Source organism: Apis dorsata, unplaced genomic scaffold (assembly GCF_000469605.1).
Source record: "Apis dorsata unplaced genomic scaffold, Apis dorsata 1.3 scaffold_347, whole genome shotgun sequence".
NCBI classification, from domain to species: Eukaryota; Metazoa; Arthropoda; class Insecta; order Hymenoptera; family Apidae; genus Apis; species Apis dorsata.
In genome coordinates this window covers 153,865-167,684 of record NW_006263614.1, presented here as the reverse complement: position 1 = coordinate 167,684, position 13,820 = coordinate 153,865, and the positions used below count along the sequence as shown (strand labels likewise).

Here is a 13,820-nt window from a genome sequence, read left to right as displayed (position 1 = left end):
CATATATATATATATATATATATATATATTCATTCGATGTATATTTACCGATCGATTGGTTTATCGATCGAGGAGCATTGAAAAAAGAATTGTGGAAGCGCGAGGCGCAGTCAGCTCGTTACTCGACAAGTAAAGACTGGCCGGGCTCTTGCCGCACGCGTGTATCGGCTCGCGGTATGGTTCGATTAACGTGACGATGCATCCTTCCCATAAATACACACACCGACACACCGGGTATAGTTAGCGAGACGGCGATGTGGTCGCCTTAAATTTGCGGGCTAACGTTACCTTAAATTTTCCCGTTCTCTCGGGAGCTTAGAGTGCTGTTCTACATCGTGTTTCTTGTTTATCGAATGGCCCGTTTGCTACGACGATTAATTCGTTGCCTCGTGTCGCGGTTTTGTACCTCGGGACGTGCCGATATACGCGCCCGTTCTTCCGTGAGCTTTGGCGCACAAGCTTTCCCCCACCACTGGTTATTAGACTAGATTCTTTTAAAGTGATCTTTTTAAGGGGAGGGGAGAATATGAAATGTATAGAGTGCAATAATTGTAGCTGTGATGCGGTTCTGAAGAACTCGGAGAGAAGGGAAATAAGAATTATGCAATTATGCAATTTGTATAAAAGGTAAGATTTCTTTACAATTTTTGAAAGTTTTATGGAAATATTGAGGATATCGATGCACCATTAAAGGATCAATTCTAAAGAAAGATTGAAATAAATATAAAAATTGGAGAGTTAAATAGAACAGAAATAGAAAAATATCGACTTAAGTTATTTATTAAGTTATGAGCAATTTAATTATTTGGTATTAGACGAAACCAAATGAAAAGAAAGTGAGACGAAGTTAAATTGCTTGTAATTTAATAAATAAATCTCGATTGATATTTTTGTACATCAAGTTTTGTATCTGTTTTAAGTTAGGAATCGATCCAAAGGTGTTCCATAAATATATGAACACCGTATATAACTGATATGTGACATTGTTTTTGAGTTACGATTTACTTGATATTACAATATTAATTTATTTTATGTATAGATATATGTTGGTTTTTTTTTGTATAATTTGGGAACATAAAATAAGATAAATGAATTTATAAAAAACTATTATTTATGGAGCTATTATTATGTAAGTTATATATTATTATTATTATGTAAGTTATATATAATGAAGGAAGATTATTATATAAGTATGTTATGATAGTCGTAAAAATGAATTGTTTCAGCAGTGAAATGACTTAATCTTATAGAATATGATTAAGACTTTGTGAGTTAAACTCTCAAGAATAATTTCTGAATTATTATTTGCTTATATTGGTATGAAAATAAATAAATAAATGACTATTATAATATACGAGAAAATTTATTAGGCAATATTTATACGGTTTATTTTCGAATTTCAATCTATTAAAGCTCTTATAATACATTGTACATATACAAATATTCATATATTAATGTTTTATTTTTATTATAAAATATTATTATATTCAATTTATATTTTTATTATATTATAAAATATTATCCTGATATACTATTATTCAAGCATATATTAATATTTTTACTTATGTTACGTTAATTTATTGTATATTATTATTTATTATATTAATTTTATTCTTACCATATTTCAAAATTTTATTCATATATTATAAATATAATTTTCATAACAACGATTGAAATATCTTATAAAAGGTTATAATATATTAAGCAAGTTTATATTCGTAGAAATAATTTATTTCTATTTTATAAAAATATAATTTCTATTTTTAATCGTTTTAAAGTGCAAAAGATTGTATATAATTTCAAACTTTTTTTTTATAGTATAACAAAAATGTCAATAAATAAAAACAATCAAAAAATCTGACAATTATTGTTTCGTAAATATATAATTATGAATACATAAGTAAACAAATTAGTAAATTTTATCATAACGCTCGATTCGTTACGAGCACAAAAGGATTCCAAATTTAACACAATAAATTCTATTTCGATCGTGTTACAATGTACACAAGTACTACTTTAGTCATTATCTTTTTAACGATATAAAAAAAAAATATTAATGCACGACTAAAGTATCACGTAAGTATTATACATAAAAAAAAAAAAGAAAAAAAAAAATAAATTTCTAAAGAATTCATTTTATCAATAAAAAAATCTTAGTTAATCCAAACGTAAAAAAATATATACATACTTGATATGAACTGGAACGAAACGAAGCCCAGTCGGTAAAGTGTGAATCGATTTATGAAATGAACGTAGAAAAGAAGAAGAAAAGAGAACAAAAAAGGAATATATGAAGCACGATGAAGAATAGAGCGTCGGTCGTTAACGAGGGGGGTTGCTCGTCCTCGAGGATGATGCGGCGTGGTGTGTGCAAGTGGTTCGTTCCCGGCCGGTCCGATCAACGTGTGACACGGTGCGTCGTCAACGTAAATAGACGTGGAGGTGGCCGGTGGCACCGGTGCCACCGGTTGCCACTTTGCGGGTAAAGCGTGCACACGATCATTGAACGCATGCGCACTACCGTTATGTCAGTTTATAGAGAGGCCGAGTACACCCCCTCTTTCACCCGTGCACCCTTCGCCTGTCCATCGATGCGTTCTCCTAACCAACCCGAGTGGGGGTAGAGCTCTCCTCTCCGCGGGCTATCCTCTAGGAGGATATCAAACTCAGTCGCAAAGCGTACGTTCGCGCGTGTGTTCGTTTGCGAGTTTCCCTTATTCAAAGACAAAACTTGCTTACTTGCTTGCTCGTCGCGTGACTTTCGTCATACTTCAACGCGCTCTTCGTCGGATTTGATTTGTGCTTTCGTTTCCAGTTGGAACGGTTCGTTTATCCATGTGAGTGGTGAAACATCGAACAATCTCCCTAGATAGTGACTTGTTGAACTTATTGCTACGAAATGAGGTGATTATTCGTGATGGAGTCAGACGTGTGAAGGGCGAAATGAATTATTGAAAGATATTTTAAGAGTTTTTTGGGGGAACGTTTCTTGCAAGATCGGTTTATTCGTAATAGATTTGAAGGTTAGGTTACTCGATGATATAGTTCACTTCAAATTTGAGACTGCTCGATATATTTGTCAGTGTCACTTGTCAATAACGATGGAAATTCTTACTGATATGGTTTCATTCCTCCTGGCAAAACGTTGAAAATGTGAATTTTCATTTATCATCTCGAGATTGAAATAAAGAAATATCGACCTCGCATAGACGTCATCGTGTCTACTTATGCCTGCCAATGGATCTCTAAATTTCGTCCTTCACCCGGAAAAAGGAAATTGAAGACCATCGAGGTTCGGTTTAGTGCCAGAATCAATAATTCCAACGGCAGGCGAAGGCGGGACACGCGAAATATTCTGGCAAAGGAGACGATTACATGGATAATACCGGTCCATTACTCTGTTGATCAGAAGAATTACGAATCAATCGATATGCCGCGACCTAAATCGACGTAAATTAGTCTTTTTCTGTTGCTCTCTTGAAAGTCGCAAATAAAAGAGTCGAATCGATAATCCAAAACGAGTCGAGGAAAAACTTTTCCCGCGGTCGAGGAAAACCGATACTACTTTGCTTCTTATTCTCATACAAAGTATTTCGAAAGTTTTTTTTTCTTTTTTTCCTTTGTTACCACTGCAAGCAAAATCGTCGACTTTTAAATTGATCGAGCAGATTCGTATATTTGATAATGGATTTTGAATCAACGATCGATTATACTGTTTCGTTTTCTTTATTATATTTTCCTTATGAAGAAAGTTATTATAAAAACTTGGATGCACGTTCGTATGATTTGATCGATAATTTGCGTTATATGATTTATAAAAATGAATAATTGCCTTAAAATTTATTGAAAGATACTCTATTGAAATTCATTCGATAAGAAATCGTTTTTTTTAATCGCGAGTGTCACAATACTGTTCCACAGATTTCCACATAATGCGTCTCGTTGGTCTTCGATTTTTTTCTTGTTTTTGCTTGTTTATCTGCTCGTTCTCTATTCTCCGCTCTTCCTGTCTCTCGTCCGTGGGAAATAAAAAGCCAACGGAGAAAAACGCAGGACGATTTCCGAACAATAGGCAAATTTTATCTTTAAATCATTACGAAAAGTTGGCGGATTTTGTTCCTCTATTTTTCCAACCTACTTTATCCAATCGGCTAATTTGTCTATTACACGAATTTCGTCAGTATTTGAAAACATATAGAAAGCATTTAGAAACATCGAACGACTTATCGAGAGGTGGTTTTATCCGAGCAAATTGGGTCATTGGTATCATATTGCCGAAAATTGATCGACAAGCCATTGATCGAATCTTCCTTCCTTTAATATTTTTTTTTTTCCTTTAGTATGATGTTTTCTTAACGATAATTCATCATCGTTAAGTCCATAACGGTTTTCTCTTTTTCTCTCTCTCTCTCTCTCTCTTTCTCGAAAGAGCAGACACCCATCGAGATTAATTTATCGTTAAACGAGGTTAATTTATCGATTATTCGTTTTGACACTATCGATAGTTAAAAAGCAAGAAGAGCGGAGCGAATTAAATCTGAATCAAGTGTATAACATGGGGAAGTATGCCTGTAATTTCCCAGGAGCACGTGGATTTCCGGTGACATAGCCGAGGATCACGATGAGTGTACTGCACGAGAGAAACCTTGAACTTGAATCGCTGAAGATCGTCGAGACCTCGCTGTCTTAACGACTTGTTCTCATGTAAGCTAAAAATGAAATTGCATTAATTATTAAATTAAGAATTTGTTTGTATGTATAGGATTGTATGTATGATTCACTATAACATGAAATATATATATAATTCTTTAAATTCATATAATATAAGTGGTTGAAAATATAAATTATCTTACATCTAATTATTATAGTGCTGAATAAAATAGGATACTTGTTGCACTTGAATATATTTTATATTATAATTAAAAGAAAAAATTATACATTTTACACATTTATTACATATTAGATATATCTTTTGATTAATAAGATTAATAATGAACTTTAAATTGACACAAAATAAATATATACATCTTATATGTTGTATATTCATTTATTTATTTATATTATGATGTTAAAGATATTAAAAAAAATGTTAAATATAAGATTTTGATTCAAATATAAAATAATACGATATTGATAAGGGATTAAAAAATTGCTTTAGCAATTTATATATTTGATCGAATATAGTAAATATTAATATTTGCTAAGAAACTTTTACATTGAACGATATCTAATAAATATTTTGAAATTATTTTATATCATGTTTTTTTTCATTTCCATTTTAATAGAAATCAATTTTTAATAATCTTTTTCTTAAAAATAAAAAAATTATTGAATCGATTTTATTATGTACAGTATAGTACATTATTCCACTGAAAAACATTTATTTATTTATTTATTAATAATATTTTTGTTTTAGTAACCACATAACTCGTCAAATCATGTTTCTGTTAATTCGATATATCCACGGTTATTTATATAACTTTATAATTTCATTTTAATTTTCATTTAGTACTGTTACAATATCATCTAAATATTTTTCTTCTTTTCTCGTATCGTAAAAATAATAATTCTACTTACTATCTTCATTGTTGAAAATTATATTTTTTCAGTAATCATGAGCAAACTTTAAGCAGGTTTTCTTCCACTTTTTTTTTATATAAGACATCGTTGTTTCCATTCAATATTACTATTAAATATATATACATCATCAATCTATATATAGTTTTTATTAAGTCTCGTTTTTTCAGTAAATGATTTTTTCAATAAAATAGTAACGCAATATAATCCATCGCGTTCTCTTGTAGTCGAGAGTTTTTCAATTATAAAGCTTTTCCATAAATTTTCGGCTTTTTTAAAGGATCATGTATAATTATTTTTTAAAAAGTGTAATATATTTTTTAGATGATTTTACGAAGATTGCACTTTTAAATTAATAATAATTTTAATAATTCTCCAATTTTTCCTTAATTTTTTAATTGCAGTGATAAAAATCGAATTGCTTTTTTTCTATTTTTCATGATTTATTGTATCTTGAATTATATACGCTAACGTTATAAATAAGAATTGTCAAACGTTTGAACAATTATTGGGAGAAAATGCAAGAATTAAAAATATAACAATCATTTTGTCAAGATCAATTCACGTTTAGATCTTATCCTTCGATTTTATTCTTGTATTATAACTTCAAAATTTATTGTATTTAGATTAGAATCTATTCAATATGAAGGATATTCTGTTATTCGTCGTTTAACCAGAATGATTCCTCGACGAGAAAATAAATCGAAAGAAAATAAAATTTGTTTATTCGATTACTAATCTCAAATCCAATTTTTGAAAAATTTCCAAGTATGAAAAGTATTTTTCTCTTCCTCAGAGCCATTGAATTGGAAATCGATTAAGTTCATCTTAATGGATTTTTCAAACGCGTCTCTTCTAATTCTGTCTATAAATTGCATTATCGACATCCTCTAAATTCTTCCTTTCTAACTTTGATTTGTTTGGTTTGAATATTCCCTGTAATATCCATCATAAAATATTAAGAAAGATAATTCCACGGAGAGAATAATTTTACGTGAAATAATAAGTCAAAAATATGGAGTGAAATTTTTTTTATTTCAGACTTCATCTTCGAATAAATTAAATCCTAAAAAAATTATCGAGTACACAAGTGAAAGTGAATATGCCCTGATTAAATACGAATGAATTATCGGTAAAATTTTTATATGAAAATGAAATAAAATAAATTTTTTCTTTTGAAAGTTACTTTTTGACGTTCAATTTCGATTTTCTGAAAAAAAGAGTTTAAACAATAAAATTATATTTTTACATGTGAAATCTATTGTCATTATTAATATTTAATTCGTATCTAATCAAGAATTAGTTATAAATTTTAATTCAAAACAAACAAAGATTTAAATAAGATTTTGTTCTTTCTTTTCGATATAATTTCTATAACGAAGAATTTGCATAATAATTTTCTTGTTTTAATTCAAATATATCAAGTCTTCTATTGTTTTGTCCTATCATATTATATTTAACTAAGTTTGATCTAAAATAATAGTCTCATAAAATGAATTTATGACAAACGGTGGTTCACGAGTTACTTGAAATTATTTATATACCAGGATCAACAATTTTCCCAGCTATTTATTTTTCTTATTGCTAAACCGATAGAAAATTTCCTTATTATAGATAATAAGATTTTTAAAGAGGATTAAAGTGATGATATTTTTTTTTTTCTAAGATAAATCTTTTTCTTTAACAAGTTGTTCTTTTTTTCACGTATAATTTTATAATTTTCTTAAAAATATTAATAATAAACTGATTTCAACAAATATAACTTATAATCCCATTTATTATTTTAAGTTAGATATAAATAAATTATTCGAACCACTTGTCATACCAAAGTCAACAATATTAAAATCAACGAATAATAAATATATAGAATCATAAAAGTTTATAAATCTACAAAAACAACGATTACTTCATTTATACTTTATTATATCAAATTACAAATAATTTATTCAACTTTATGCCAGTTAAAAATAGGAATAATGTTATTTTCATCTCGCTTTATCTAATGCGAATTTCAATAAATGCTCATAACTTAATAATTTGCATACCAATCTTTATGTTTCTATTTTTAAGAAATTGATTCTTCTAAATTAATCAATGCTCCACGAATATATTAACATTCTATGAAAGCACACATATTTAAACGTCTTAATAAATTAAAAGATATTATTTTTTATTACCCTTTCCATCCAAATATTGTACAGTTTTCATTTAATATAACGTAATACAACATATTATATTCATTTGTTATTAATATGGAACGAGAAAAGTTGGTCGATATTATAAACTCGTCGGCTAACTGGACGATAGAAAAAGTTTGACCATTTTGCTCGTCGCGTTATGATCCCATTAAAATTTACACCGGTTTTAACTTAAGCCACGTAATAGCCGAAACCGTTGAAGCAATCTCCTATAGTAAATTCACGTTGCTCACGAACATATATATGGTTTCGCCTCTTTGCATCACTGTTTTCACACCGTGCAGATTATTCCCGATTCAAACAATTTCTCAAACCTAATCTGCTCGATTAGCAAAAGATGCAGTAATGGAACGCTTGGATGCATTTAGATATTTCCACGATGATGATGAAAAGAGGACGCGCATTTTACACGTTCTGCGTTTTGAGTTTAATTGAATTTGATGTGATATATAAGAATGAAATTGAAAAATAAAATTTGACACATGAGTTAATTAATTCTGGTTTGAGAAAATTATAGGAATGTTGATACGTGTGCCATATTCTTATTCTATTTCTGTATTCGCAATAATTGTTTAGTAGCAAATTGATGTAAAAGTAAACGTGACAATTCTTCAGTTATTTACAACACTTTTACAACTCAAGGTATAATGAATCGGATGAAGTAAGTCGAAAGCAAACTCGCTCGATTCTTATTATCGCTATTTTAAAAATTGAATGAATCATGAAAATTGTAATTAATTATGAAAATGTAGGGTCATTTAAAAAAAGCAAAAATCTACGAGGAAAGAAGAAAAAGTGGAAAGCCTTGAGAAAACGTGATAAACGAGTTATAAGTATCATTAATTCAATAACCGATAATGAATAATAATTTTATTTATTATATATTCAATACAAATATAACGTAGAAAAAAATAATACATAAATAAAAATCTTTATTATCAAATTAAAATTTCGATTTACATAATTGTATGTAAATAATTGTTGCCCATTATTTAAAGATTAATATCAAAAAGTAAAAGTTTGGCATTTTGAATGTCAAAAATTTGTGAGAAAAATATCTTTTCTTGTAATAAATCGTTAAAGCGTATGAGAATAATCTTAAAATTTTCAACTAATAAAATAAACGATACTAAGTTATTTACCTAATAATTAACGATAGAAGCAATAATATATTTCCTTATCGTTCATCACGAGTATTAAGAACACAAAAGAACAAATGTCTATATATCACGACTATCTATCAAAATTCTAACACTGATTTGACATATGAAACGGTTTGTCTGAAATTGAGGAGAACGTGGTGGCCAAGAATTTCGATTCCCTCTTGCTATTCGTCTGGATATGAAACTCTGTGAGAGGAATAATATGATGGTGCGCCATATTGTTGAAATGCATGCTCAAACGTTGAAATTAGAAGAACTTTAATTTTCTTTTAATTTATATATGAATTGTCATTAGTTGTATCAAAAGTGTATATATATATCTAATTAAATGATCTTTTTTTTGAATTACAACATATGATGATATAAAAAAAAAAAAAAAAGAATTCGACAAACTTTTGTAATGTCTCGAATATTTATTTCATAATCGAATTAATAAATGAATTTAGAAATTAATGAATATAATTTTGTTGTCTTCTATCAAAAATCATAATATTTATAATTAATTTACAATAGATTTTTTTTTTGGTATAACAAGTATAAATTTTTTTTCTTTAAATATATATTACAATCAGTGTAAATGAAATGTATTGATACATATTTACACAGAAAGTTCAATAATGTTTAATATCTATTATTTGGATTCAAATTTATTTTCTATTTCAATTATTTCATTTACATCTAAAAAAATTCCAAAAGATATCATTTTTATGTTTAATTTTTAGATTTGTTCATAAGTTGGAAGTTAGAATGACTATAATTTCCAACCAATATTTTTTTTCTAAATTAATTATCACGAGACTTCATTTCTTAATCAAATTTTTATATTTATTTCGATAAAAGTAAATGATACATATATGACATGCTGACACGTACGATACATATAAAATTATATAAGATATAAAAATATAAAATTATTCCAAATTATCTATATATGATTCATTTCGTAATGTGAAATATAATTAAACTCGCCTCAATAAATTTTCTATGCTCGAAATCCATGATTGCCGATCTGTGACGTTGGTCGAGCATGATCGATTCCCAATGGAAACGAAATCTAACGTAATTTAATGTAATTTCTACTTTGAACGACAAGAACTTTCATCGTGATCTATTGTTAAAAGAGTGATTCACTTATTTAGAATTTCATTTTGATCGTTCAATATTACACGCTATGCGCAGTGTATGTCGGCATATTTGCGTCATCGTTGTACCAATGGGTGTTTCTCGCCCGTTTCTTATCTTATTTTGGCGAAATAATTCCTTCGAAACGTTGAAAAACTTTCATTGCCGACCGTTTCTCTTGTTTCTTTTTATTTGTTGCCCGTGTGACAAAACGGCGAATATTTTGTTACACTTAACACAATCGCGTTCGATCTCCAATGGAAATTACGACACGCATCGCGGTTTCAACACCGTTTCAGGAATAATCTATTTTTCGCTCGAGTTAACCGTTTCTCCGAGTGACGAAAGTTTCGTTCGCTCGGGGGCTCTTGAAATTAAGTTTTTTTTGCATTGAACGTGCTCGATTGAGTTTAATGCAAGGAAATTGATTAATTTTTCATACCAATAGAAAAAAAAATAATGCTGCGAATAATTTATAAATTTTATATTTACTGTATTGTTTTATTTATTATATGTCATTTCATTTATATTTCGTATTTATACACGAAACGAAAAATGAGAAAACAAGAAATGGAAATCTTCTTTCCGAAAATCCGAAGAAAATTAAATTTTCTATTAAAATTGCAATTTAATAAATAAATATAAATATAATGTTATATTTAGTATATTTTCATTTGATAGATATTTGTAATAGATTTTTTTATTTTTTTGATCATTCTCAAGCGAAGAATTAAGTTTTTTGTAAAATTTCTATTTATTTTGAATTTTTAAAAACGGATTTTAATTGTCGATGTTCGTTCTATGTTCAGCAAAATTATTAATTTTTAGTTTTTTTTTTTAAAGTAATGTTAATAATTATCACAGCTATGCTGATTAAATTTTTCAATATTTTTCCCTACAAATTTTAATCTCGCGATAGTTTTTGTTGCAATACCGGCTTCCGTTAAATATTCCTGATATTTAAACTCTTCAGAGGATGCAACTTTCTCACAAAGTTGCGAGATTACATTTTATATTGAATTGACTCGATGATTGTTAAACAACTATTCGTTGCCATTTATAAAATTAATTGAAAATAATAAGAGTGTTTTACAACGGAATCTAATCTATGCAATATCCTCGATAAAAAAAAGAAGTGGAATTTAGAAATCGATTTATTGCCAGTATTAATAATAAATTTTGACCTCGATCCCTATTAAAAATCCCTACAGTATATTCTAGCTAGAAAAATTTTTATGATCAAGAGAGGTTAAAAATTAATAACGTTGGTGAAGGAATTCAAAGAATGAATAAAATCTTCTTAGGCAGAGATTCTAAAATAAAATAAAAAATGATTATTTAATTAATAGTGTTTCTAAATTTTTGGAAAGAAAAATTTTTCTTTTTCTCATTTTCTCACTTTTGTTATGTATCATATCACAATTTTTTTCAATTTTTATTTCATTACTGTGAAAATTGTTGAAACATGAATGAAATTATTGTAGATCAAGTGTACAAGTATTCTAACATTGCATATATATTATATGCATATGTATATCATTGTTATATAACAATTTCTGTGTCAAATTATAAATATATTAATATTAATTAATCATTGTTTTACTCTCAATGACGCAAAACTATTTTTCCATGTAATCATAATTTTTTTCTCATCCTCTTTTCTATATAAAAATAATGAATTAATCAATTATGAATTAGAATCTATAATAGTATAAATTCTCACTAAAAACTTTTATTTTATTATTGACTTTTTTTACTTTGATATTACAATAATATGTAAATATTTAAAAGTAATACAAATTATTATTTACAAAAATTCATCTTTTTTCCTTTTAATTATCGAACGAAAATTTTTATAATAATTACTAACGAAATTTTCGAGAAGAGAATTGATTTGTATGAAGAGAAAATAACCAAGAGAATCCATTTATATGAATTTATCGAAAAACAAACATTTATATAGAATCCACCTAATTTAGATATAATTTTTCGTTTATTTAATAAGACGATACATATAGTATTCTTTCTCAATAAATACGAAACGAAACGACACGAAAGTTTTCACAAAGAAAAATATTGCCCGAACTTTTGGAACACATATCAAAGATACATACTCGCATCAATCATTATTATTAAATTTAAACGAAATTCAACCTCACCAACAATTATAACCTTTTTCACTGTTATTCACTTATCTCTATCGTAAAGATAACAAAAGTTATATAGTCTCGACCGGTTCACTTTCAGTGCAAATGAATAACAGTCTCCTCTCTAGAGACCCGAATAATAAACCGCTAATAAAATTTCACGCGTACAAATACGACTTGTCGTCATATTTCGAATCCGTTAGGTGGTTCGTTCGTTCGCCGGAGAGCAGACTGAAGTTAGCGCAGACGTCGGTTAAATTCGTAGCGTTTCGCCGCAACTTCAGCCGCAACTTCAAAAACCCCCTCTTCCCTTCTCTCTCCTCTCCTCGTTGTCAGCTAGAAATTATTTTCTCATCGAGGAGGGGGACTATGACTTCAACTGAGCCGGTAAACAAGATCCTACGCGGAGGGATCCTCCTATTAATTTCTCGTGGATCATTGGACGCTTGTTCCACGCACGAGATTTACACGAAACGCTGTTTTGTCGCCGTTTATTTCAGCCGGATCATTCCCAGACACCTCGCAATGATTCAATCAAGGCGCGGGGCTTATAATAACGCGCCGATCCGACAGTTTTATCGTTCCTAGGCGAAGGTGAAGCTGTGAACGTGAAACTTGAAATGATCGCGTTACTCTTCGTGTGGGGATCCCCTTGCCAAGATTCCTGTTGATTAATGATCGAACACAGCCATAAACGTTCCGACTGATTTCGCCCTTCGTTCGAGAATATTGGTCGTCACAGCAATAAAGAGAGAGAGAGAGAAAGAAATTCCAGAATTTCGTGCAATCTTTGGCTTTTCGTATATTTAATTTCTTCAGAGGCTAAGTAATCTAAGTGTGCTTGTTGTCGAGGTTATTGTTTAAAGTTTTTTGAGTTTCTAATTTTTTTTTTTGTTTTAATAATTCTTAATAAAAAAAAGTATTTAAATTATTTTAACGTATAGCGAAAATGTTAATTGATATTATTTAAGAAAGTGAAATTTTTTATTTTTTTTAAAAATTTTTTTAATATTGCATTTTTTATTTCATTTTCGTTTCTGAGTGACAATTTATGGAATTCTAAATTCGACAGTAGAATAAGATAGTAATTCTGGTTACAAGTTGGTGGATCTAGCGTAAAAAATAAAATACTTTTTTTTCTCTCCTCTTTTCCATATTTCATCCATATTTTTCTACGATGGAACAAAATGGGCAATTTTGTTCAGAATTCGTGACTAATGAAATACAATGGGTTACAAAAGTGTTTGAACGCGTGAAAATTATTACGTGGCAATCTAAAAAGTAACAGCGTTGTAAAAATATAGAATATTTTCTTTCTGAAAAATATACATTATTATTCTTCATTGAAATAGTTCCTTTGGAGAAACTTTTACACCTGCAATCGTAATACATCGTTCCCAATCCTGTCGACAATGCTGAAAAAGCTTCCGTTGAAATTTATCATTCTAGTCAGTCGATCTCTTCTGGATTGTTACTCATTGTTCCAAAATGACAACTCTTGAGATAGCTTTTTCAGTTTTGAATCACGTGGATTTAAATTAAAGTACAGAGCAAACTTAATCGAAATTCGTATAATATATCAATTTTTCATTTTCAATTCACGCACTGTTATG

General features: G+C 28.8%; 1 protein-coding gene across 5 annotated transcripts in view; it reads left to right on the top strand.

Moving 5' to 3' along the window:
- The first annotated feature begins 1,953 nt into the window (after positions 1-1,953).
- Positions 1,954-13,820, top strand: part of LOC102677757 (RNA-binding protein Musashi homolog Rbp6-like) — a 159,305-nt gene continuing 147,438 nt past the window's right edge. The window contains exons 1-2 of one of the 5 annotated variants that reach the window (XR_422139.2): positions 1,954-2,904; positions 4,584-4,704. The gene's annotated coding sequence lies outside the window, so the exon portion shown is untranslated. The remainder of the gene's footprint in view (positions 2,905-4,583; positions 4,705-13,820) is intronic. The other 4 variants (XM_006618265.2, XM_006618263.2, XM_006618267.2 and 1 more) reach the window with 4 other exon arrangements.